This window comes from Heterodontus francisci, chromosome 16 (assembly GCF_036365525.1).
Source record: "Heterodontus francisci isolate sHetFra1 chromosome 16, sHetFra1.hap1, whole genome shotgun sequence".
Taxonomy (NCBI): Eukaryota; Metazoa; Chordata; class Chondrichthyes; order Heterodontiformes; family Heterodontidae; genus Heterodontus; species Heterodontus francisci.
The window spans coordinates 25,960,239-25,987,309 of NC_090386.1; the positions used below are offsets into that span (position 1 = coordinate 25,960,239).

The window sequence follows — 27,071 nt, forward strand, 5'->3', positions numbered from 1 at the left end:
TCCAAAGTGAATCACCTCGCACTTTTCCGCATTAAACTCCATTTGCCATCTCTCAGCCCAGCTCTGCAGCCTATCTATGTCCCTCTGTACCCTACAACATCCTTCGGCACTATCCACAACTCCACCGACCTTAGTGTCATCCGCAAATTTACTAACCCACCCTTCTACACCCTCTTCCAGGTCATTTATAAAAATGACAAACAGCAGTGGCCCCAAAACAGATCCTTGCGGTACACCACTAGTAACTAAACTCCAGGATGAACATTTGCCATCAACCATCACCCTCTGTCTTCTTTCAGCTAGCCAATTTCTGATCCAAAGCTCTAAATCGCCTTCAACCCCATACTTCCGTATTTTCTGCAATAGCCTACCATGGGGAACCTTATCAAATGCCTTACTGAAATCCATATACACCACATCCACTGCTTTACCCTCATCCACCTGTTTGGTCACCTTCTCGAAAAACTCAATAAGGTTTGTGAGGCACGACCTACCCGTCACAAAACCGTGCTGACTATCGCTAATGAACTTATTCTTTTCAAGATGATTATACATCCTGTCTCTTATAACCTTTTCCAACATTTTACCCACAACCGAAGTAAGGCTCACAGGTCTATAATTACCAGGGTTGTCTCTACTCCCCTTCTTGAACAAGGGGACAACATTTGCTATCCTCCAGTCTTCCGGCACTATTCCTGTCGACAATGACGACATAAAGATCAAGGACAAAGGCTCTGCAATCTCCTCCCTAGCTTCCCAGAGAATCCTAGGATAAATCCCATCTGGCCCAGGGGACTTACCTATTTTCACACTTTCCAAAATTGATAACACCTCCTCCTTGTGAACCTCAATCCCATCTAGCCGAGTAGCCTGAATCTCAGTATTCTCCTCGACAACATTTTCTTTCTCTACTGTAAATACTGACGCAAAATATTCATTTAACACTTCCCCTATCTCCTCTGATTCCACACACAACTTCCCAATACTATCCTTGATTGGCCCTAATCTAACTCTAGTCATTCTTTTATTCCTGATATACCTATAGAAAGCCTTAGGGTTTTCCCTGATCCTATCCGCCAATGACTTCTCGTGTCCTCTCCTTGCTCTTCTTAGCTCTCCCTTTAGATCCTTCCTGGCTAGCTTGTAACTCTCAAGCGCCCTAACTGAGCCTTCACGTCTCATCCTAACATAAGCCTTCTTCTTCCTCTTGACAAGTGCTTCAACTTCTTTAGTAAACCACGGCTCCCTCGCTCGACAACTTCCTCCCTGCCTCACAGGTACATACTTATCAAGGACACGCAGTAGCTGCTCTTTGAATAAGCTCCACATTTCGATTGTTCCCATCCTACGCAGTTTCCTTCCCCATCCTACGCAGTTTCCTTCCCCATCCTACGCAGTTTCCTTCCCCATCCTACGCATCCTAAATCTTGCCTAATCGCATCATAATTTCCTTTCCCCCAGCTATAATTTTTGCCCTGCGGTATATACCTGTCCCTGCCCATCGCTAAGGTAAACCTAACCGAATTGTGATCACTATCACCAAAGTGCTCACCTACATCTAAATCTAACACCTGGCCGGGTTCATTACCCAGTACCAAATCCAATGTGGCATCGCCCCTGGTTGGCCTGTCTACATACTGTGTCAGAAAACCCTCCTGCACACACTGGACAAAAACTGACCCATCTAAAGTACTCGAACTATAGTATTTCCAGTCGATATTTGGAAAGTTAAAGTCCCCCATAACAACTACCCTGTTACTCTTGCCCCTGTCGAGAATCATCTTCGCTATCCTTTCCTCTACATCTCTGGAACTATTTGGAGGTCTATAAAAGACTCCCAACAGGGTGACCTCACCTCTCCTGTTTCTAACCTCGGCCCATACTACCTCAGTAGACGAGTCCTCAAACGTCCTTTCTGTCGTTGTAATACTCTTTCTGGGGGAAAGATCAGGCCTTTTCCCAATAAAAGGGATCTAGTGGCCCCTGTGTTCCTGAGAGTTACTATGGGCTTGCTGGCGCCACTCAAAGGGTATGGGGTTACTCTCCCTTCAAACACAAAACCCTGATAACCTTCAGGAATCCTATCACAATTTCCTACACCTACAGCAGTAAGCTTCCTGGGTCTCACTCTTACTGCAGTTGAAGCCACAGCTTGTTCAGCTGTGCTTTCCATCAGGGTCCTTTCTCCTTCACTGAGCGTGTGTGCCCTGATTAACCCTACAGGCTTTCCCTGTGGTTTCCAGCAGTCAGCTGTGAGATGCCCTGTTTTATTACAATGGAAGCACACAGGTCTCTGAGTTTCACTTCTACGTACAGCACCTTCCTTTATGGCTGGAGGAGGGTCCCCTGTGTCTCCTGCTTTTCCTTTTCTCCGAGGACTGCGTGGGCTCCTATCACCTTCCCACCCTTTGTCCTTTTTGGATTTGTGAGAAAGACTAGGAAAGGATTTCCCCGGGCAACCAATTTATAAATGAGAGCAAACTCATCAGCCAGCATTGTGGTTTGCCGGGCTCTATGAACTTTCTGTTCCTCTACATGTGTCTTTATGGAGAGTGGGAGAGAGTTTTTAAATTCCTTTAGCAAAATTACCTCACTGAGATTTTCATAGCTGGGCTATACTTTAAGAGCCCTCAGCCACTGGTCAAAAGCCAGCTGCTTATTTCTCTCAAACTCCAGGTAAGTTTGATTGGCTTGCTTCTTGAGGGTTCTAAACTTTTGGCGATAGGCTTCTGGTACTAACCCCACCCAGCCCAAATGTGTCACCTCTCAAATAATCCTTCTCATGCAGGGCAACCATTTCGCCTACAACATCAGCAATGACCTATGACATGTAAAAATGCCAAGTGAAAAATGTAATAGCTTTTAGTGCATTTATACATCAAGTAAATATTTACAAATTGCACCAGTGACTCCGGAGTGCTGTTAGTGTGGATATCTGCGACATTTGCGAGTGCTCACATGTGTGGACGACCCTTTGCCGCCAGCCAAACCAGAGGCAGGTGGCTGATCAGGCTGCCGTGTTGCTCCGGATGACTTTGGCGGGTGTCCTCTGCCCGCCTGAGGCCCTGCAGGCCGTGGCATCTCAAGGTCACCCTGAAAAGTCTCAGGAACACCCTCTGACACCCTGGGAGTATGCAGTGCTGATGTCACTGGCAGAGGGGACAAGGAGCTGCAGGATGTATCAGGAGTGTCCTGAGAAGAGCCCCCATATGAAATCTGCTGCTGCCCCTGTGCCCTTCTGAGGCTCAGTTGGTCCTCTCTGCTAACCTCAGAGGGAGGAGCAGCCTCAAACTGTTGCCAGAGCATCAGAGTCCGATCACTAATGCTCTGATCCATGGACGCCACTCTCTCTGTGAGGTTATGCATGGCCTCCAGGATTGGCCCCTCCACTGCAGCCGCCAATCTGTCAATGGAGGAGACAAATGGACAGATGACAGAGAATGTGTGGCACTGAGGCCCTGGATGGGCATCTCCAAAGTCATAGCACGCAAAGGCTCTGGTAACTCCGCTAGATCTCCACCCACCGCACGCTGCACCTGAAGCATCTCCTGCTGAATGGATGTCATCAGAGGCTCGTTGTGAGCTTGTGGCTCTGCAGTGGCCTGCCCTCCCACAGTCCTCCGATTGTCAGGGGCATCGGCTGGTAATACCTCTGGCAGCTGGTCCGGCAATTGTGTGGTGCTGACACTAGGTTGTGACCATGAATCCGAGGAGAGACGCATGCCAACCGAGGTGAATGTCTCTTCGCACGTTTTCTGTCCTCCCCTGCCAGCATTAATGCATCCTCCTCCAGTTTGCTCAAATCTGTCAGGTAGGCCACGCTGCCACCATTGCGGGACCTCTCTCGGGCATTATGTGCCCTCTTCTCCTGTATATACACAAAGAAATTAGTTAAGACATATCACTTGAAAGATCATATACTCACCCCTTGGGCTGAGCGCTGCATCTCAAACCAATGCCGGTGCAATGCACAGATGGAACACATCTGGACCACTGTGTTTGCAGATGTGCCCATTATAAAACCCCAAGTCATGGCTGCAGCCAATCACTGGATATGGATGACTACGACCTTGCAGCATCAGCACTCATAGACTGCCCCACCCAGTGTCACATAAATGTAGCATTGACTGAGGAATGCCCCTTACCCGGGCAGAGTGCAGAAGGTCATTGACCCGCTTGCGGCAATGGAGCCATGTCCTCTTAACTACTCCATGGCTGCTGACCACCTCCGCTTCTGCCAGCCAGGCCTTCTTGGTAACCTAGGAAGGCCTCCTTCTTCCGTCGGATGGGAAGAGGACCTCCCGCCTTGCCTCAGCTGCCTGGAGGAGGACATGTAAGGAGTCCTCGGAGAAGTTGGGTGCCATGGGGCTACTTCTCCCTTCCACTGCTACAAGCAGGTTCTGGTGGGATTCTGTTTTTCCTCAAAGTGTTGCCTTGATGTGCAGTTTCAGTCCGCCTACAGTCCTTTCACCCTCAGTCCCTTGTTTTACCCTTGCAGATGTGCAGTGTCTCCTCTCAATGTCCTCCTTGCTGCAGGTAAGCCTCTCAGAGCCACAGAGATTGCTGAGAGCCCTTTTAAATGACTTTCAGCAAACTCTTCCGGCTCTCACCCCGTCCCTGCCGATGCTCAACCTCCTGCCTGCGCGCACCCTTTTCACTCAAATACTCCGCGGGGCCGCTAATTGGCTGCCCTGCATGTGTTACCAGTGGCAACGAGGCGTGGAGCGGGAGTGAGTTCTTCACCCGCTTCCGCCTCATCGGACTCTGATCTGCCGAGTGCGGTAAAGTTCCGGCCCAGGCCTCAGCTGGTCACTTTAACTGCCTTGCCAGTTTTTCAAAAGATACAAAAAATGCTTCCAAGTCTCCCTCATTGAATTTTGGAATCAATTGGGAAAGTTTTAACAATTCTGTACCCATTCCTGAATTACGATCCTCCATATTGGCCATGCTTTCACTGGGGTTACTCTCTCACCTCCTAGTTAACTCAAGTTGCCTCAGCTCTCTCTCCTCGCATTCCTTCTGGAAGGCTTTCTTTCTCTCCTCTCTCTCTCTTTCCTCAAATTCAGGTTTCCTCTGTTCCAATTGTATTTTTGCTAGCAATACCCTGTCGGAATCTATTTCTAACCCTGTTTCTGCTTCTTCAGATTCAAGGGAAAAATGGTTGGCCACTAGTCTTAGGAGTTCAGACTTCCTAGCCTTGCCACGTACAGTGATCCCACACTGCTCAGACATTTTCCTTAACTCCTCCATAGACAGTGCTTTTAACTTACCCCAAGTTACTTCACCCTGGCTTGGGAAGCTACTAGCTTCAGTCGTGGACATGTTAGTATTTTAGCACACACAACCACAAGAAAACCTGTATTGAAATCTTTTCTCTTTTTGATTGGGATCAATTTGACTTCCCGCTTCCAATTTCCTTGTTTGTCAAATCTGGGATGCTAGCCCCCAAATTTCTGTTACGACCAGGTGAGAAGGGGGGTTCTAGGGGTTTCCTTTCCGCCTTCGCCTGGTTTGACCGTAACAGGGTTTAATTTTAAAAAACACCGTGTTTTTAGCTCCCCCTCAGTGAATCCTTGTTCACTGCTTTCCAATGGTAAGGCAAAGAAATCAATCAGACAGGTTTTCTTAGATTTAAACAAGAAAGGTGGAAGTTTATTAATCTTAAACTCTAATTCAGTTAACGACTACGAATACACGACGTGACCACACTAGCATGCATACACAATAAACAACCATACAGATAGAGACAGAAAAGTAGAAAGAATAAAGGGGAAAAATTTGAGGCAATAGCTGGGATATATTTATGGTCCTTTTGAGTTCGAAGTGGTGTCTTTGATTGCCAGTAAGTGTTGCTGTTTTGTTGGGGCCCAGTGCAAGCTTTAAAACGTGTTTCAATGTAGGATCTTTTCTCTCTTGAGGTTTAAGTGACTTCAGTGGATCCGGAGATTTGATAGAGAGGGAGAGAGCTAGCCAGGAGAGAGACTGTCCTCTTCTAAGTTCAGTTGCAATCTGACCCAAACTGTGCTGTGAGCAGTTCAAACAAAACCTGGGCCAGCAGGTTAGTTATGTGACTAGCTGTTTTAACAAACTCCTGCATTTGTGGATTCTCCACCTTAGCAGACACCCTGGAATGCTAGCTTTCTTACACATTCAATGCCTGGTGATCAAAATCCATTTGGGTTAATTGGATCAGGAAGCCGTTCTATTGTCTCCGGGCACTGTCTCTCAGTATGCAAATGTTTTCCAGCCACTGCTGATCTCTTTAAAGAAGTCATCTCTTCACTCCAGTAACAATTTAAAATCAATGTTCATATGACGAAATTAATATGTCTCATTTGCAGCAGGTGGGGTCTTTCTAATGAAAGCAATCAAGTAGTTCAATCAATAGGGAAAGCCATTGTTTTGGGTAAAGACTAATCAGACATGCATCTCCCTTTGATGCCTTGGAATCTGAAAGGTGTTTCAGATGCAAATTGCGATGACCATCTTGGCTGCCAGTTTTTCAAAGGTTAACTGTAGGATTCCAGCTCTTTTTTTGTCATTAATAGTTTAATGTAGGTTTCCAACCGATGAATTAAAATTCCTCATGTGGCATAGCATCTTTTCTTGACACATGGCTGACCTGATTAGGGTCCTTAGTGTCTGGAGCTGATGGCCTGAATGGTTTGGCTCCTCGCCTGCTGGAGGCAGAGCCAGTATCACTGCACCCCAACAACAGCTATTTGCATTACTATGTCCAAAGAGAATGGACATGGATCGGCTGAATGGCCTTTTCATCTCCTTGACTTTTGTTGTTGTATCTCCCAGTGTACCTGTGAGGATTCTGATTAATCTGTGCCAGCTGATAATCACTGAAGATGCTGACCAATCTCCTGATCAGTGCTCCTCTGCCCTCTCAGAAGCACTGACGTTGGCAGCCAGCACATACATGCAGCGATCCTTTCCAATAACAAGATAAACCTAAGGAGCTTCATCCATTTTTATGGGCTACTGTTCTTCTTGTTTTTAAAGGTTTAACTAGTGATTTTCTGTCATTGAATGGCGATTAGAGAATACAACTCTTATTCTGATCTACCGACGGAAGTTTAACATTTCTTTCATTTGAGCTGTCACTACATTGTGAAAAGAAAGACACTCTTGGATTTGTAGAGTTTTATCACTGCTATTGGAAGCAACCCAAAGTGCTTCTCTTACAATGAATTCTTTTTAAATGCAGTCACTGTTATGTAGGAAAACACGACAGCCATTTTGCACACAGTTCATTCCCACACACAGCAATGAGATACTTCACCAGTTGATCTGTGTTTTTGTTGGTGGCATTTGAGGAAGTTAGCCAGGGCACTGGGAGAACTCTCTTCTGCAAGCAGACAAGGTTTTACTTTAGCATCTCATTCCTCTAATTCTAACTACAAAACTTGGAGCAATTTTTACATTTTATTATGTCGACCAGACAGCTGTGTCTAAGGGACAGTTTGATGCAGTAATGATCCAGGTTGGCCTCCAACTTAAGTTAAAGCTTCCAACTTATGTGCTTTTTTTGTTTTAATTTGTAAATATGAGGATGTTGAATGGATGAGGAAGAATGTTGGTTTGCCTACTGCAAGCAAACTCTTCCTCTTTTTTTATTTGGATCTAAACCAGTGTTCAGATCCGAGCCACTTCCTTCTATGTGCTTTTTCTGAGTTGGTATGCTATCTAATACTTGTGTTCTTTTTTTCCCCTCTTAGCTCAGTCTCTGTTACTGCTGCCAAACAAACTGTAGATTGAAACTCTGTGTATAGTCAGTGTGGACATGGATGGGCCAACTTGGCTTCAGTTGGGGCAGTGCCCAAATGGATTCTTTACCCCTTCTCCTGCCCAATCTAGATAAACTGTATATATTTTTTTACACAGAAGCTGCTCTGTGTTTACTGTCGATAAGGTGGTTTCTGTAGCTGCTGGACGTGATCTAACATTTTGGGAGCCGTGGGCCATTTGGGAGTGAAGCCCTGTAACAATGTCACAAATTTGGGTTCTTCAGTCAGTTGATGGACAGCTGTCCCTAGGATCCGACAGATCGTTGGTTTGCTGAGGACTTTGTACTGTCAGCTGTGACTCTGATAAATCATCTTTTAAAAATGAGTCATCTGTAGTTGTGTTCATCCTGGCATTAACCATTGGTGCTGTGTGGGAGTGCTTTTCTATTCGCTTGTTCTGTTTTGAGCAATCATGAATTATTATTCTGAGTCATGTTGAAAGTCTGGAGGAGGACAGGCCACCCTGGCAGTGGGGTATTTTCCAATGCTACAGCTCTTCAATTTTTCACTTGCTTTTCTCTAGGACTAGCACTGCATACAAGGGCTCCCCACCCCCGCCATTCACTCTTTCAATGGAGGTGCTGTGGGGTCTGACTCCACTGTTGCTATAGTAACCTGTTCAGGCCTCCAAAGCCCAAAATAAAAAAAAACAAAATAAACTAGTGCTCAGTACAGATGACTTTTCTGGTGGAGTAAAGGTCAGATGCTGCTAAATTGAAGGTCAACTTAAATTCTAAAAAGTGCATTGTTTGAATACCCTCCATTTGGATAACAATTTGAATATCTGTAAAACTGTTGGGTTTATTGATGATTAGCTGTCTGGCACACTCATGGGTCCTTACTTGTGTGGCTGTTGAGATGCCTGAAATATTTCTCTGTTTTCCAAGGCGCTTTTTTTGGCCTGTAAATGAACTGAAAGTGGACCTTGGCCAGTTTAGTTGTCTTTGATACTGTGATGGTGTCATGGGCACAAAGGTTGCAACTGATTTGTTTTCTTCAAAAGGCGTATTGTGCTGGTTGAGAAGAACAATAGTGTGTTTTGTAGGTCAGTGCATGTGTTGCAGATGCAGAATGTACAACAGCGTGTGGTGAAGTAACAATGTGTTGATTGAGGACTGTGCTGTGGTTGCATCAGCCGCACTGTAATATAAATATGCATTAAAGCTGCATCACAGCTTTTTTCCCATGTTTGCCCCATCTCGATTTGAGCTTGGACTCACGATAGGGTATAGTACTATTGGATCCAATATCTTGTTCAAGTGACCATTCTTACTGTGTGACATTAGATGGTCAGTGTTGACAAGCTGTTTGACTTCAGATAGCACTTGTGCCTCTTTCCCTTTCCCCTTTAGTTCCTCTTTCTTCACCTATTCATTTTCCTCCTTCCCTTTCTCTTTTTTTCATCCTTATCCTCCTTTTCTCCCCCTTCACTTTCCCCTTGACTTCTGTCTCCTGTCCTCTAATTGCGTCTACTCAGGATTGAGTTCAGCAGCACACTTCCTCAATGGGTTATTTAGAAAGTCCCATCTTTTTCCTCTGCCAGGTAAGAGATTTAAAAGGGCTATGTGTCAATGGGAACAGTCTAAACACCCTCTCTTCTTTACTTCCCCACCCCTCGTTTGTTTATTGATGCCCTAGATGATGTAAAACCCATTGAGCTATTACCAGGTTATTTATGAACTGTCTTTGAAGAAATTAGGTCCCCCTCACTCTCCACCTTTTCCTACTTGTTTCCCATCCCCCCAATAAAATGTTTGTCAAGCAATTTCTGACAGTTCTGTCTTTTTTAAGCACCAGTGTTTGTGACTGCGGTTTTGCTGTAAATTTATTCTGTTTAATTTTGACAGCAATTAGAAATGTAGGCTTGGGTTTAAAGTGTCCTGATAATCTGACCTCAGTGGGTTATGTGATTCCTTCTGCATTGCCTATTCTCACTTAACTCGCTGCAGTAAACTGGGTGGCTGACCTGTAGCAACATTGACTTTTGGTTTAACAAATTATTTCCACTTTCTGGGCAAAATTCAATGTATTTTACTTTTTGCTGGCGAGTTACACTCCAAGTATCTGCGTAGAGAACTGACTAAATGAGGAGAGCTGAATTAACAGCACCAGCGAGGCTCCTGATAGATTGCTGAATTTTGTAGGCTTTATTTCATTGGTTGGCTCTTCTCCTTCACCACTTATGGCAAAGTAACCGTGGCAACTTGGAGCAGAAATAGATCAAATCTAACATCCTTTTTTCCATTAACTTCTCTATTTTTTTTGAATTATGCGATGGTGTTGCCTCCACTTAGAACGGAAAGTCGTAGCGCCTTGAATCTACCTGAAGCAATTCAACATGGACCAGGCCGTGGACAGCACATTCTGCTGTGTAAATGGAGCTTTACCACCTCAATACTTCTGATGGTCCCATTGAAACATCCTGGGAAAGAACAAATAGTTTGTTTAATGCAGCAAACCTGTGATCACCATACACCCAGCCCAAACCCTTGAAATTGTTAGTGTGTTTCTGTCACCGTGCGTGCATGTGTCTCTCTCTCTCTCTTCCCCCTCACTTTTGCTCCCTCGCTCCCTTTTGTTTGTGTGGGCCTCTCTGCCTGTATCTCTATCCATTTTTACCATGTCGGTCTTTCTGTCTGTGTGTCTGTTTCTTCTCTGTCACTGTGTGTATTTGTGTGGGTGTGTGTGTGTTTCTGTGTGTATCCCTCTTTCTCTGTCTGTGTGTGTGTCTCTCTCTGTGCGCATGCGTGTCGCTGTGTGTGTGTGTCTCTCTCTGTCACTCTCTTGCACTCTCTGTCTCTGTGTGTGTCTCTATCTCTGTCTGTGTGCGTGTAGGTGTTTCTCTCTCTCTCTCTCTCTCTGTCTCTCTCTCTCTCTCTGTGTCACTCTCTTGCGCACTCTCTGTCTCTGTGTGTGTGTGTGTGTGTGTGTGTGTGTGTCTGTCTGTCTGTCTCTCCCTCTCTGTCTCTGTGTCTCTTTCTGTGTGTGTGTGTCTCCCTCTCTCTCTCTCTCTCTCTCTCTGTGTCTCTGTATCTCTCTGTGTGTCTCTCTGTCTGTCTGCATGTGTGTGTGTCTCTCCCTCTGTGTGTATGTCTCTGTGTGTATCCCTCTTTCTCTGTGTCTGTGTGTGTCTCTCTCTCTGTGCCTCTCTCTCCCTCTGTGTTTGTGTGTGTGTCTCTGTTTTTTTCTGTATGTGTGTGTGTGTGTATCTCTCTGTCTCTGTGTGTGTGTGTGTGTGTATCTCTCTGTCTCTTTCTCTGTGTGTGTGTATCTCTCTGTCTCTTTCTCTGTGTGTGTGTGTATCTCTCTGTCTCTTTGTTTGTGTGTGTGTATCTCTCTGTCTCTTTCTGTGTGTGTGTGTGTCTCTCTCTCTTTGTGTGTGTGTATCTCTCTGTCTCTATCTCTCTCACTGTGTACTGAATCCAGGATAGAAGGTAAACAGCTGCACTCTTAAATCTGATTTAATCCCCTCGTCATGTCTAATGGAAAGATACGTTTTTCCCGAGGAAAATCGACTTGCAGAGCCAGTCAGCTGTCGATTCTCTCTGATTTACAGAGCCTTTTATAGTCATGCAGCCCGGCACACTTCAGAGCTAACAAATCTGGCTGTGATATTGAGCACTGCTTTGGAAAGGCTTTCAAAGTTCTGCTGTAAATAGAAGCTGATGTGGTGTAAGGCAGGTCTAACATTGACCACGGCTTACCAAGGTCATATTGTTCCTCCAAAAGAGAGCAAGGTGATTTTCAGTTCAGCAGCTTGATGAGAAAGAGGGAGGGAAGGAGATTGCAAAACAAGCAGGAGGGAGTGAGCAGAGACATTACTGCGGAAGTGTCTGGTCAGGTGGGCCTGACCTCAGAACATGCACAGTGACACACAGATAAGGAAGTAGCTCCAGGTGGCACTGCATTCTTCAAACTGTAGCATAAACACTCATTTCAAAAGTAAAACTTCGTTATTTTCAAGTTGACGAATTTGGGTTTGGTTGCTCACAAACCCAATCATCTGCCAGCTGTCTTTTTAAAATTCCATGATGAGAATATGAGCATCACTGGCCAGGCCAGCATTTATTGCCCATCCCTACTTGCCCTTGAGAAGGTGGTGGTGAGCTGCCTTCTTGAACCGCTGCCGTCTATGTGAGTTAGGTACACCCACAGTGTTGTTAGGAAGGGAGTTCCAGGATTTTGACCCAGCGACAGTGAAGGAACGGCGATATAGTTCCAAGTCAGGATGGTGTGTGACTTGGAGGGGAACTTGCAGGTGGTGTGATGGTTTGGAGACGTGTTTTGGGGACCATAGTAGGTGACACAGAATCTTCCCTCTCCACTTTCTCCTCTTCCCCAGGATAGGTCCATTGTTCTCACAGGGGCTGTATTTGGGTACAGTCACCTCACTGTCAGCAGCTCAGGGCCATTAGCCACTCTCAAACTTTCCAAAACACATGCCTCTCATTCACTGCAAGAGACTAAAAAAAAACCCGAGGGAAAAGTTATACAATATAAGGTAAACAGAGACATAACTACACCCAAAGTTCAGCTATCAAAGTAGATAACTCTCAAACTGTTGGTACTGTTCGGGAAGTGAAGTCAGCCTTGTCAATGCAAGAAAGTTGGTTGTATTTTTCACTCCCTCTCCTGTAGGGGCTGACCCCTGGGATACAGTTCCATGGACCCACTCCCTCTCCTGTAGGTGCTGACTCCTGGGATACAGTTCCATGGACCCACTCCCTCTCCTGTAGGTGCTGACTCCTGGGATACAGTTCCATGGACCCACTCCCTCTCCTGTAGGTGCTGACTCCTGGGGTACAGTTCCATGGACCCACTCCCTCTCCTGTAGGTGCTGACTCCTGGGATACAGTTCCATGGACCCACTCCCTCTCCTGTAGGTGCTGACTCCTGGGATACAGTTCCATGGACCCACTCCCTCTCCTGTAGGTGCTGACTCCTGGGGTACAGTTCCATGGACCCACTCCCTCTCCTGTAGGTGCTGACTCCTGGGGTGCAGTTCCATGGACCCACTCCCTCTCCTGTAGGGGCTGACCCCTGGGGTACAGTTCCATGGACCCACTCCCTCTCCTGTAGGGGCTGACCCCGGGGATACAGTTCCATGGACCCACTCCCTCTCTTGTAGGTGCTGACTCCTGGGATACAGTTCCATGGACCCACTCCCTCTCCTGTAGGTGCTGACTCCTGGGGTACAGTTCCATGGACCCACTCCCTCTCCTGTAGGTGCTGACTCCTGGGGTACAGTTCCATGGACCCACTCCCTCTCCTGTCGGTGCTGACTCCTGGGGTACAGTTCCATGGACCCACTCCCTCTCCTGTCGGTGCTGACTCCTGGGGTGCAGTTCCATGGACCCACTCCTTCTCCTGTAGGGGCTGACCCCTGGGGTACAGTTCCATGGACCCACTCACTCTCCTGTAGGTGCTGACTCCTGGGGTACAGTTCCATGGACCCACTCCCTCTCCTGTAGGGGCTGACCCCTGGGGTACAGTTCCATGGACCCACTCCCTCTCCTGTAGGGGCTGACCCCTGGGGTACAGTTCCATGGACCCACTCCCTCTCCAGTAGGTGCTGACTCCTGGGGCACAGTTCCATGGACCCACTCCCTCTCCTGTAGATGCTGACTGTATCATTTAGCTCTGTGAGGTAGGGAGAGGGACAAAGGGAGGGCATTGTCCATCATTTTCATTTTAGGTGGGGATCTGTAGTTACCTTGGCTAATTGCATACTCCCAGCATGGGTGAAGAGAGGCCAGTTGTAGTGCACCCACCACTGCCTCCCTCCACCCCAGCTTGGAGCATTTGTTCAAGCATGGGGCCTCTGAGTGATACCCACTGTGCATTTACCGTTTGAGCTGGCAGCCATGTTTAATGGCTCAGCTACTTTGTTTTGTTCCATTTGAAGATACTAAGAAGCATCAGTTGTGACTCGGGGGTTGCACCCTAACCTCTGAAATGGTTGTGGATTTAAGTCCCACTCAGGGATTTGAGCACATACTCTAGGTTGACATTCCAGTGCAGTGCCAAGGGAGTTCTGCACTGTCAATGGTGCTGTCTTCCAGATGAGATGCTACACTGAGGCCCTGTCTGCCCCTCCAATGGATGTAAAAGGTCCCATGGCCTGTATTTGAAGAAGAGCAGGAGAGCACTACTCTGTGTCCTGGCCAATATTTATCCCTCAACCAATATCAATAAAACAGATTCTGTTTGTGGGAGCTTGCTGTGCACAAATTGGCCAGTGTAATTCCTACATTACAACAGTGACTGCACTTCCTACAGTACTGCGTTGGCTGTAATGCACTTTAAGATGTCTTGACGCATGAAAGGCACTATATAAATGCAAGTCTTTCTTTCTTTGTCTCACTACTGGAAGAATGCATTGGTTTCTCTTTTGACAGTCTGAACTCACTGTCAGTATTCTTAGTTAGGGTTTAACAACATGCAACGAAGGGTATGTGAAAATTCCATTCATTGTCACTCGATTAGTACAGAAATAACCAGCAGAACAACTATAAATACAGCCCTTGAGTACGCCTTGTGTGTGGAGTATATAGAACTCTCTCAATATGACAGTGAAATACTGATGGCTAAGGACTTCACCATAACACTGGGGTACAGTGTTTGCTGGGGACAGGTCTGTCACTGTATAACACAGGAGTACAGTCATGGAAAGGCACCGACATGTTGCACCATGGACATTTGACAAATTATTGACTCAGCCACGGACATGGGGGCAATTAATCTGTTTATAAAGAGTATAGTCAATCTAATGCTATTAAAACACAGTCTGATTTTAAACACATTTCTCCCTATAAATAAAGTTGCTAAGAATACAAATGTCAATCTGGAGCAGCACAACTGTATTATCTAGCTAGCCAGTAAAATAGTTTACAATGCCAACGCGGATTATTTTTGTTGACCGAATAGAGCTAGCTACACCACGTCACGAGGTGGTAGATGGACCTTATTGGATGACCTCTGGATTTCGCACTGTCAGGAGTGTAAATTCATCCAATAAACCATAAATCTCAAGGAGAGGATTGTTATGGTGGTCATTGAGGTGAGACAGTAGGAAGATGGACTATTTCTCACACTGCTGTTGTCACAAGACAGTTTAACTTGTGATGGTCAATGTTTGTGCAACTTCTCCGCCTGCTTGTAATATGTGTCTGAAGATAGGACAGCCAGCAAAAGGGCAGTGATCTCCAAATCAGGAGAATTTTATAGGATGGAGCAGGTAGTACTTCAGAAAAGTCATGTAAAACAGAAAAGTAGAGCGGGACAGGAAGGGACAGAGAGATTAACGGTAGGTAACCAAGACTAGTTTATTCATCTTGACAGGATGTTAAACTAGGTCCTGGATTCTAAAATGCAAAAACAACAGCAACTCTCATGGACAAAATGTCATTTACTCATCAAAGCTAGTGAGAAAATAAGATCAACACAATTACAAATAAAGAGTGTCCTTCAGTTCCTCCAATAAAGTGTTTCTCTTAAATTCACTTATGTCTATATATCAGTCTATCACTGTCGATTTATGATTCAGCTCTGACAGGATAATTATTAACAAAAAGCTTTTCTGCAAAAAGTCGAGCGGTTGTTACTGCATGTATTATTCAGTTACATATACTTCAGACGAACCAATTTATGTCCAAGCCAAATCTATTACCTGTTAGGAAAGGTGCACTTTTAACATAATGTAATTATATGATACAGACAACTTTCAAATGACATTGGACACTCAGGTTATCTGCCCTCAAACTGGATCGTAAATGATGCACATTGCAGTTACTGATCTTTGACATACTTGTAAACCTTGTCCTTTAATCTCTCTCTGACCATTGCTGATATCACTCCACGTGATATCAAGAAACGACTGAAGGCACTGAATACTGCAAAGGCTATGGGCCCTGACAACATCCTGGCAATAGTACTGAAGACTTGTGCTCCAGAAATAGCTACGCCCCTAGCCAAGTTGTTCCAATACAGCTACAACACTGGCATCTACTCGGCAATGTGGAAAATTGTTCAGGTATGTCCTGTCCAGGAAAAACAGGGCAAATCCAACCCAGCCAATTACCGCCCTATCAGTCTACTTCTAATCATCAGCTAAGCGCTGGAAGGTGTCCTTAACAGTGCTATCAAGTGGCACTTGCTCAGCAATAACCTGCTCAGTGACGCTCAGTTTGGGTTCTGCCAGGGCCACTTAGCTCCAGACTTCATTACAGCCGTGGTTCAAACATGGACCAAAGAGCTGAAGTTCTGAGGTGAGGTGAGAGTGACTGCCTTTGACATCAAGGCAGCATTTGACCGAGTATGGCAAAACGGAACCCTGGCAAAACTCGAGTCAAAGGGAATTGGGGGAAAACTCTCCGCTGGTTGGAATGATACCTAGCTTAGGGAGGTGGCTGTGGTTGTTGGTCAATCATCTCCGTCACACAACATCACTGCAGGAATTCCTCAGGGTAGTGTCTTAGGCCCAACCATCTTCAGCTGCTTCATCAATGGCCTTCCTTCAATCATAAGGTCAGAAGTGGGGATGTTTGCCAATTGCACAATGTTCAGCACCATTTGCAACTCCTCAGATACTAAAGCAGCCTGTGTCCATATGCAGCAAGACCTGGACAACATCCAGGCTTGAGCTGATAAGTGGCAAGTAACATTTGCGCCACAGAAGTGCCAGGCAATGACCGTCTCAAACAAGAGAGAATCTAACCATCTCCCCTTGACATTCAGCGGCATTACCATCGCTGAATCCCCCACTATCTACATCCTGGGGGCTACCATTGACCAGAAACTGAACTGATGTACCCATATAAATACTGTGGCTACAAGAGCAGGTCAGTGGCTAGGAATCCTGTGGCGAGCCACTCACCTCCTGACTCTCCAAAGTCTGTTCACCATCTACAAGGCACAAGACAGGAGTGTGATGGAATACTCTCCACTTGCCTGGATGGGTGCAGCTCCAACAACACTCAAGAAGCTCAACACCATCCAGGACAAAGCAGCCCGCTTGATTGGCACCCCATCTACAAACATTCACTCTCTCCACCACCGGCGCACAGTGGCAGCAGTGTGTACCATCTACAAGATGCACTGCAGTAACTCACCAACGCTCCTTAGACGGCACCTTCCAAACCCACAATCTCCACCACCTAGAAGGAAAAGGGCAGCAGATGCATGGGAATACCAACACCTCCAAGTTCCCCTCCAAGTCACATACCATCCTGACTTGGAACTATATCGCCGTTCCTTCACTGTTGCTGGGTCAAAATCCTGGAACTCACTTCCTAACAGCAATGTTGTTGTACCTACCCCACATGGACTGCAGCAGTTCTAGAAGACAGCTCACCACCACCTTCTCAAGGGCAATTAGGTTTGGGCAATAAATGCTGGCCTAGCCAGCAATGCCCATATTCCATGAAACGAATAAAAAAAACAGCAGTTTCTGAACTTCAGAAAGCTTTGTGGTTTTCCGGTGGGCTTTTCAAAAATAAATTGGAACCTGCCGGAAACCCCAAAGCTGTAGTGACAGTGCTGGGAGTGGGAACAGTGGTTTCTGGCAGGTTCTGATTTTTTTTTAAAAAGCCCACTGGACAACCCAGAATCTGTTTGAAGTTCAGAAATTGCTGTTCCAAGCGGGCGGCGCAGTGGTTAGCACTGCAGCCTCATAGCTCCAGCGACCCGGGTTCAGTTCTGGGTACTGCCTGTGCGGAGTTTGCAAGTTCTCCCTGTGACCGCGTGGGTTTCCGCCGGGTGCTCCAGTTTCCTCCCACAGCCAAAGACTTGCAGGTTGATTGGCCATTATAAATTGCCCCTAGTGTAGGTAGGTGGTAGAAGAATGGTGGGGATGTGGTAGGGAATATGGGATTAATGTAGGATTAGTATAAATGGGTGGTTGTTGGTCGGCACAAACTTGTTGGGCCGAAGGGCCTGTTTTAGTGCTGTTTCTCTAAATAAATAATAAATAAATAAACTCCCATGTAACTGTGAATATGGAAAAGAGGATTACTGAGCATTAGATAAAGATCTCAGCTTAGAATTTCCAAATCAGCTGTGAAATGGACAGAGAGATTTTTTTTAAAAGGCCGGTCTGGTCAGAAAGAAGAAGCCAATGGGAAATTTCTCATCCCTGAAATTACCAGTCAAAGACTGCAAATTTTTTTTTTAAACCACAGACACTGGTGTCCATGAATGGACATGTTGCCGACCCTGAGGTACAGTATTGGTGGGGACAGGTCTGTCACTGTATAACACTGAGGTACAGTATTGGTGGGGACAGGTCTGTCACTGTATAACACTGAGGTACAGTATTGGTGGGGACAGGTCTGTCACTGTATAACACTGAGGTACAGTATTGGTGGGGACAGGTCTGTCACTGTATAACACTGAGGTACAGTATTGGTGGGGACAGGTCTGTCACTGTATAACACTGAGGTACAGTATTGGTGGGGACAGGTCTGTCACTGTATAACACTGAGGTACAGTATTGGTGGGGACAGGTCTGTCACTGTATAACACTGAGGTACAGTATTGGTGGGGACAGGTCTGTCACTGTATAACACTGAGGTACAGTATTGGTGGGGACAGGTCTGTCACTGTATAACACTGAGGTACAGTATTGGTGGGGACAGGTCTGTCACTGTATAACACTGGGGTACAGTATTGGTGGAGACAGGTCTGTCACTGTATAACACTGGGGTACAATCCTGCTGGGTACAGGTCTGTCACTATATAGCACTAGGGTACCATAATGGTGGGGACAGGCCTGTAACTGCATAATTGCTGGGTACAGTGCTGGTGGGTACAGCCTGTCACTGTATAACACTGGGGAAACAGTACTGATGGGGACAGGTCTGTCACTGTACAACACCGGGGTACAGTATTGTTGGGACAGGGCAGTGTAACACTGGTGTACTGGTGAGTAATGGTCTGTGACTGTATAATGAGGTACAGTACCGGTGGGGACAGGTCTGTCATTGTATAACATGGCTACGGTACTGGTGTGGACTGGTCTGTCACTGTATAACACTGAGGTACCATAATGGTGGGGACAGGCCTGTCTCTGTATAACACAGGTACAGTACATGTTACAGTTGTACATAACGTTGGTTAGGCCGCATTTGGAGTACTGTGTGCAGTTCTGGTTGCCGCACTACAGGAAAGATGTGATTAAGCTAGAGACGGTGCAGAAAAGATTCACAAGGATGTTGCCTGGTTTGGAGGGCTTGAGTTATAAAGAGAGATTGGATAGGCTGGGTCTGTTTTCCCTGGAGCGAAGGAGGCTGAGAGGGGACATGATAGAGGTATATAAAATTATGAGGCATAGATAGGGTAGATAGCCAGAGACTGTTTCCCATGGTAGGGGTGAGTAAAACTAGAGGCCATAGATTTAAGGTGAGAGGGAGGAGGTTTAAAGGGGATCAAAGGGGTAAATTTTTCACACAAAGAATAGTGGGTATCTGGAATGAGCTGCCTGAGGAGGTGGTGGAGGCAGGAACAGTAGTGATATTTAAGAGGCATCTGGACAGGTAATTGAATGAGCAAGGCATTGAGGGATATGGAATTAATGCAGGCAGGTGGGATTAGTATAGATAGGTATTATGGTCGGCATGGACACGGTGGGCCAAAGGGCCTGTTTCTATGCTGTACGACTCTATGACTGTACAGTACTGGTGGGGACGGTCTGTCACTGTATAACACGGGTACAGTACTGGTGGGGACAGGTCTGTCACTGTATAACACGGGTACAGTACTGGTGGGGACAGGTCTGTCACTGTATAAGACTAGGGAACCATAATGGTGGGGACGGGCCTGTCACTGTATAACACTGGGGATACAGTACTGGTGGGGACAGGGTCGTCACTGAATAACATTGGGGTACAATACTAGTGGGTACAGGTCTGTCACTGTATAAAATGGGTACAGTATTGGTGGGGATAGGTCACTGTATAATATTGGGGCACAGTACTGGTTGGGGCAGGTCGGTCATTGTATAGCACAGGTACAGTACTGGTGAGTACAGGTCTGTCGCTGTATAACACTGGAGTACAGTACTGGTGGGTACAAGTCTGTCACTGTATCATACTGGGGCACAGTACTGGTGGGGACAGGTCTGTCACTGTATATCTCTTGGGTACAGTACTGGTGGGGACAGGTCTGTCACTGTACAACACTGGGGTACAGTACTGGTGGGGACTTGTCTGTCACTATGTAACACGGGTACACTACTGGTGGGTAATGGTCTGTCGCTGTATAACGAGTACAGTACTGGTGGGGACAGGTCTCCCACTTATAACTCTGGTACAGTACTGGTGGGGACATGTCTGTCACTGTATAACACTGGGGTACAGTATTGCTGGGTGCCGGTCTATCACTGTACCACAACGGAATACGGTATTGGTGAGGACAGGTCTGTCTCTGTATAACAAGAGGGTACAGTACTGTTGTGGGCAGGTCTGTCACTGTATAACACTGGTACAGTACTGGTGGGGATAGGTGTGTAACTGTATAACACGAGTATAGTACTGGCAACTGCAGCTGTGTTGATGTATAACATTGGCGTACAGTACCGGTGGGGACAGGTCTGTCACTGTATAACACCAGGGAACAGTACTGGTGGGGACAGGTCTGTCACTGTATAACACCAGGGAACAGTACTGGTGGGGATAGGTCTGTCACTGTATAACACCAGGGAACAGTACTGGTGGGGACAGGTCTGTCACTGTATAACACCAGGGAACAGTACTGGTGGGGACAGGTCTGTCACTGTATAACACCAGGGAACAGTACTGGTGGGGATAGGTCTGTCACTGTATAACACCAGGGAACAGTACTGGTGGGGACAGGTCTGTCACTGTATAACACCAGGGAACAGTACTGGTGGGGACAGGTCTGTCACTGTATAACACCAGGGAACAGTACTGGTGGGGATAGGTTTGTCACTGTATAACACCAGGGAACGGTACTGATGGGTACGAGTCTGTCACTGTATAACATGATTACAGTACTGGTGGGGACAGGTCTGTCACTGTATAACATGAGTACAGTACTGGTGGGTACCGGTCTATCAGTGTATAACTGTTATGATCTGGAATACACTGCTCTAAAGTGTGGTGGAAGCTTATTCAATAGTAGCTTTGAAGAGTTGATGGGATAAATACTTAAGGAAAAGTTTGCATGGCCAGAGGGAAAGAGTGGCGTAATGGCTTATTTAAGTAGCTCACTCCAGGAGTCAGCCTCCTCCTAGACAATTATAGAATCTTACAGTATAACACTGGTGGGCAGGGGGTGTATCTTGGCTTAGTCGTAGATTTCTTGCCTCTGAGCCGGAAGGTTATGGGTTCAAGTTATGCGCCTGGAGCTCCCTGAGGAGTGGAGACAGGTGTTCTGTGCTCTGAATACCGTGTTGACATATAGCACAATACTTCTAATAGGAGTAGAGTGATGACCTCTTCCTGCACCATCTCACCCGTGGTATCTAGCTGGTTCTTCTGCTGTGAAGTTGAAAGTCAGGCTGATAACCCGTCCATGGAAAAATGGAATTTGTTACAGAAACAACCCAGACCTGACCTGGATGTAAAGAAATAGGAAAAAGTGGGTTGTCTCTTGTGCTGTTATGCATATGATGATAAAAGGATAGAGAGAGAGTTGCTTAATGGATTGTTTGTTTGGATTGGGAGGCTAAATCAGAATGCACTGGAAGATGGTTGTATTTGTTGGAGGCCAATCATCTCAGTCCCAGGGCATCACTGCAGGAGGTCCTTGGGGGAGTGTTCGAGGCCCAACTATCTTCAGCTGCTTCGTCAGTGTCCTTCCTTCCATCATAAGGTGGGAAGTGGCGATGTTTGCTGATTGCACAGTGTTCAGTAGCATTCGTAACTCCTCAATAATGAGGCAGTCTGTGTCCACATGCAGCAGGTTGTGGACAGTATTCAGGCTTGGGATGATGTGGAAACTAACATGCTACACTAGTGCTCGGCAATAGCCACCAAGAGAGAATCTAACCATCTCCCCTTGACATTCAACAGTATCCCTGAACATCAACAACATGGGGTTACCATTGACCAGAAACTTAAGGGCAGTTAGGATTGGGCAACAAAAGCTGGCCTTGCCACTGATACTCACATCCCATGCATGAATATAAAAAAAGAAGGCTTTATCATTGAGCATTATAGAAATCTTCAGCTTCACACTGCAGCAAAATGGCTTACTTGCATCATTTAATTCTCAGTGCTGCTTTTAGCCTGTCTTGTCATAGTCATAGAGTGAAACAGCATAGAAACAGGCCCTTCGGCCCACTGTGTCCATGCCGACCATCAAGCCTATCTATTCTAGTCCCATTTTCCAGCACTTGGCCCGTAGCCTTGTATGCTATGGCGCTTCAAGTGCTCATTTAAATACTTCTTAAATGTTGTGAGGGTTCCTGCCTCTACCACTCCTTCAGGCAGTGTGTTCCAGATTCCAACCACCCTATGGGTGAAATTTTTTTTCCCTCAAATCCACTCTGAACCTCCTGCCCATTGCCTTAAATCTATGCCTCCTGGTTATTGACACCTCCGCTAAGGGAAAGATTTTCTTCCCATCTGTCCTTTTTATGCCCTTCACAATTTTGTGTACCTCAATCAGGTCCCGCCTCAGCCTTCTCTGCTCTTAGGAAATCAACCTTAGCCTATCCAGTCTCTCTTCACAGCAGAAATGTTCCAGCCCAGGCAACATCCTGGTGAATCTCCTCTGCACCCTCGCCAGTGCAATCACATCCTTCCTATAGTGTGGTGACCAGAATTGTACACAGTACTCCAGCTGTGGCCTAACTAGCGTTTTATGCAGCTCCATCATAACCTCCTTGCTCTTATATTCTATACCTCGGCTAATAAAGGCAAGTATCCCATATGCCTTCCTAACGACCTTATCTACCTGTGCTGCTGCCTTCAGTGATCTATGGACAGGTACACCAAGGTCTCTCTGACCCTCTGTGCTTCCTAGGGTCCTACCATCCATTGTATAGTCCGTTGCCTTGTTCGTTCTCCAAAAATGCATCACCTCACACTTCTCAGGATTACATTCCACTTGCCACTGCTCTGCCTATCTTGCCGGCCCATCTATATCGTCCCGTAATCTAAAGCTTTCCTCTTCACTATTTATGACACCACCAATTTTTGTGCCATCTGTGAACTTACTGATCAGACCTCCTATATTCACGTCTAAATCATTAATGTACACTACAAACAGCAAGGGTCCCAGCACCGATCCCTGCGGTACACCACTGGTCACAGGCGTCCACTCGCAAAAACAACCCTCGACTATCTCCCTCTGCCTCCTACCAGTAAGCCAATTTTGAATCCAATTTGCCAAATTGCCCTGGATCCCATGGGCTCTTACCTTCTTGACCGATCTCTCATGCGGGACCTTATCAAAAGCCTTACTGAAGTCCATGTAGACTACATCAACTGCTCCACCCTCATCCACACACCTTGTCACCTCTTCAAAAAAATTCAATCAAATTTGTTAAACATGATCTCCCCCTGACAAAGCCATGCTGACTATCTTTGATTAATCCCTGCCTCTCCAAGTGGAGATTAATCCTGTCCCTCAGAATTTTTTCCAATAGTTTCCCTACCACTGATGTTAGACTCACTGGCCTGTAATTACCTGGTTTATCCCTACTACCCTTCTTGAATAATGATACCACATTCGCTGTCCTCCAGTCCTCTCGCACCTCTTCTGTGGCCAGAGAGAATTTGAAAATTTGTGTCAGAGCCCCTGCAATCTCCTCCCTTGCCTCACATAGCAGCCTGGGATACATCTCATCTGGGCCTGGGGACTTATCCACTTTTAAGCCCGCTAAAACCGCTAATACCTCCTTCCTTTCAATGCTAATTTGTTCAAGTACATCACAACCCCTGCTCTCTGATCTCTACACCTACATTGTCCTTCTCCATAGTGAACACAGATGAAAAGTAATCATTTAAAACTCACCTACGTCCTCCGGCTCCACACACACATTGCCACTTTGGTCCCTAATGGGCCCTATCTTTCCCTGGTTATCCTGTTGCTCTTTTTATACATATAAAACGCCTGGGGATTTTCCTTTATCTTGCCCGCCAGTGTCTTTTCATGCCACCAGTGTTTTTTCATGCCCCCTCTTCGCTCTCCTAATTACTTTTTTAAGTACCCCCCTACACTTTCTATACTCCTCTAGGGCCTCTGCTGTTTTCAGCCCTCTGAATCTGCCATAAGCCTCCTTTTTTTTTCTTTATCCAATCCTCTATATCCCGGGTTCCCTGGACTTGTTGGTCCTACCCTTCACCTTTATGGGAACATATTGGCCCTGAACTCTCACTATTTCCTTTTTGAATGACTCCCACTGGTCTGATGTAGACTTTCCTACAAGTAACTGCTCCCAGTCCACTTTGGCCAGATTCTGTTTTATCATATTGAAATCAGCCTTCCCCCAATTCAGTACCTTTATTTCTGGTCCAGCTTTGTTCTTTTCCATAACTACCTTAAATCTTAAAGTTATGGTCACTATCCCTGAAATGCTGCCCCACTGACACTTCTACCACTTGTCCAGCTTTATTCCCTAAGATTAGGTCCAGTACTGCCTCTTCTCTTGTATGACTTTCTATGTGCTGGCTCAAAAAACTCTCCTGGATGCACTTTAAGAATTCCGTCCCCTTTAAACCTTTTGCACAAAGACTGTCCCAGTTCATATTGGGGAAGTTGAAATCCCCTACTATTATTACCCTATTATGTTTACACCTCTCTGAGATTTGCCTTCATATCTGCTCCTCTATCTCTCCCTGTTTGGAGGCCTGTAGTACACTCCCAGCAAAGTGATTGCCCCCTTTTTGTTTTTAAGTTATACCCATATGGCCTTATTTGAGGAACCTTCTAAGATATCCTCCCTCCTTACTGCAGTAATTGACTCCTTGATCAATAGTGCAATGCCACCTCCTCTTTTACACACACCCCCCTCTCCCCGCACCCCATAACGCCTGAAGATTCTATACCCTGGAATATTGAGCTGCCAGTCCTGCCCTTCCATCAACCATGTCTCTGTGATAGCAATAATATCATATTCCCATGTGTTAATCAACGGCTTCAATACATCTGCATTACTTGTAAGACTATTTTGGAGGCACATAGTTTCTGCTGAGTTGTTCTACACTTCCTGTTCTTTTTTTAGGATGCATACAATGTGCAGTTTAACTTTTGAGGAGAAGCTGGTTGGAGGATAAGGGAGGGTTGCACAAGACTTGATGCAGCAAGTAGGCAAAGAAAAATGGTGAATGTTGTGTGATTGCCTTTAAGAGTAATGGACCTTTAAGATGCTAATGAGCCAAGTACCAGTTCGTAGTCATGTGACTACATGCCAGACTCACTCTGCTGTTGTAACACCAAGAGGCAAGTTCTGTAATAGCGTATATATTTGTTAGCTGTTTAATAAACCTGTTTTGAGATCTTCAAACTACCTGACCTCATTTATGTTGCATCAGATAACATTAAAAAAGCTTCTCATTGCATTGAAGGATTAGCAATCTCAGGCATGATGCCATGTAACTTGCTAAGTAGTTAGAGATTCTGGTTGGTCTGACCTTCTGCAAATGGGAATACGATCCCCCCCTCCCCCACCCTGCCAACCCCCAACCAGCTGGTCGTTGAGTGAGATTTTAATGTGTGAACAATGGCAGTTGATAGCACAGTTCACTGTAAATGAGGTTCATTTGGCTATGGAAGGGGAGGGGGAGCAGAGCCCTTATATAAGATGAGGATGACCATCAAAAAGCTTCTCTGCACTGTTATGATCAGGTGAGAAAGGGGTCTAAGGTTCCCTATTCTCCCTTCACCTGGTCTTACCGTAAGAGGGTTTAATTTTAAACACACTGTTGTTTTTAGCTCCCCCTTAGTGAATCCTTGTTCTCTAATTTCCAATTATAAGGCAAAGAAACTAGCCAAACAGGTTTTCTTAGGTTTAAAGAAAAAAGATTGAACTTTATTAAACTTAAACTCTAATCCGGTTAACACCTACGGATACCCACACACAGATAGAGATAGAAAAGAGCAGAAGAAATAAAGTGGAAAAGTTTGAGGCAATATCTGAAGATGGTTTTGGTTACTGTTCTCCGAGCTCGCTGTAAAGCCCTTGATTGTAGGTAGGACTTGCTTTTCGTTGGAGCCCAGTATTCTTCTTAAACCTTGTTTGATGTAGGAGACTTTTCTCTCTTGAAGTTCATGTGTCTTCAGTGGGTCCAGAGGCTTGTGAGAAAGAGATGGGAGCAGACAGGAGAGGTCTTCTCACTCCAGGAGCAAACAGTCTTTGAGTTCAAAAACTCTGCGGCTAGTTCAAAAAACCCTGCACCAGTCAGTTAGTCATGTGACCAGCTGGTTTAACCAGTCCTGGCTTTTGTGGATTGTATCACCTTAGTATCTGGAATGCTGTTCCTTACATCTTCAATGTTTGGTGATCAAAATCCATTGTGGGTTGAATGTGTCAGGGAATAGTCCTTTATCTCCACAAGCACTGTTTGTTAGTATGCAACTGTTTTTCAGCCAAGTGTCTGGCAGCCCTTGTAATAGGCCTTCTCTTCTTCCCAGCAACAGTTTAAAATCAATGTTCATACGATAAAATTAATATGCCTCATTCTTGGCAAATGGGGGCCTACATGACAGCACCAATATGATCACCCTTATGTTACTGGCATCTATAGATGTGTTTTCTGCCTATTCACTCTCACTTCAACTAGTGTGTTACTCTTTGTTCATCGCACTTGGCTGTTTGTTTCTGCGTTTTGACTCTACTGCTCAAGTTTAATTCTCTAAAGCAGAGGAGGCTGACTGGTACATTCAGCCCAAGTTTGTCAAACCTGGTGCACTACGCCATCTGCCACTCACTGGCATTGGATCCCAGCTCTGCTGTTTCCAGCTCGAGATATGCGATTTGAGCATCCATGTATCTCCCAGTGCATTGCAATTTCTACCTCCTGATTGAATGTTTGGCTGTGGTGTGTAGAACAACTGGGAAGGAGAACCTGCTCATCTGACGGACACGACCATTACTACATTGCAATGGTACTGCCCACAAATGGGGGGAGCCTGCATTTTTTTTACTTAGTCACAGAAAGGAACATTAAATTCTGTTCAAGTTAAATTAAAAGCACCTTGGAGAGTACAAAGACCAGGGAGGAAAATGAGGAACTTGAGTAGTCCAAAGAAAAAGTTTTTTCACCGAAGTGGAATGGATTTATGGAAGGAATTACAAATGTCATTGAACAG

General features: G+C 45.8%; 1 protein-coding gene across 1 annotated transcript in view; it reads left to right on the forward strand.

Annotated features, from left to right (window-relative positions):
• The window catches only part of LOC137378012 (RNA-binding protein 38-like), a 63,189-nt gene that overhangs the window by 33,890 nt on the left and 2,228 nt on the right, over window positions 1-27,071 (forward strand). The window lies entirely within an intron of this gene.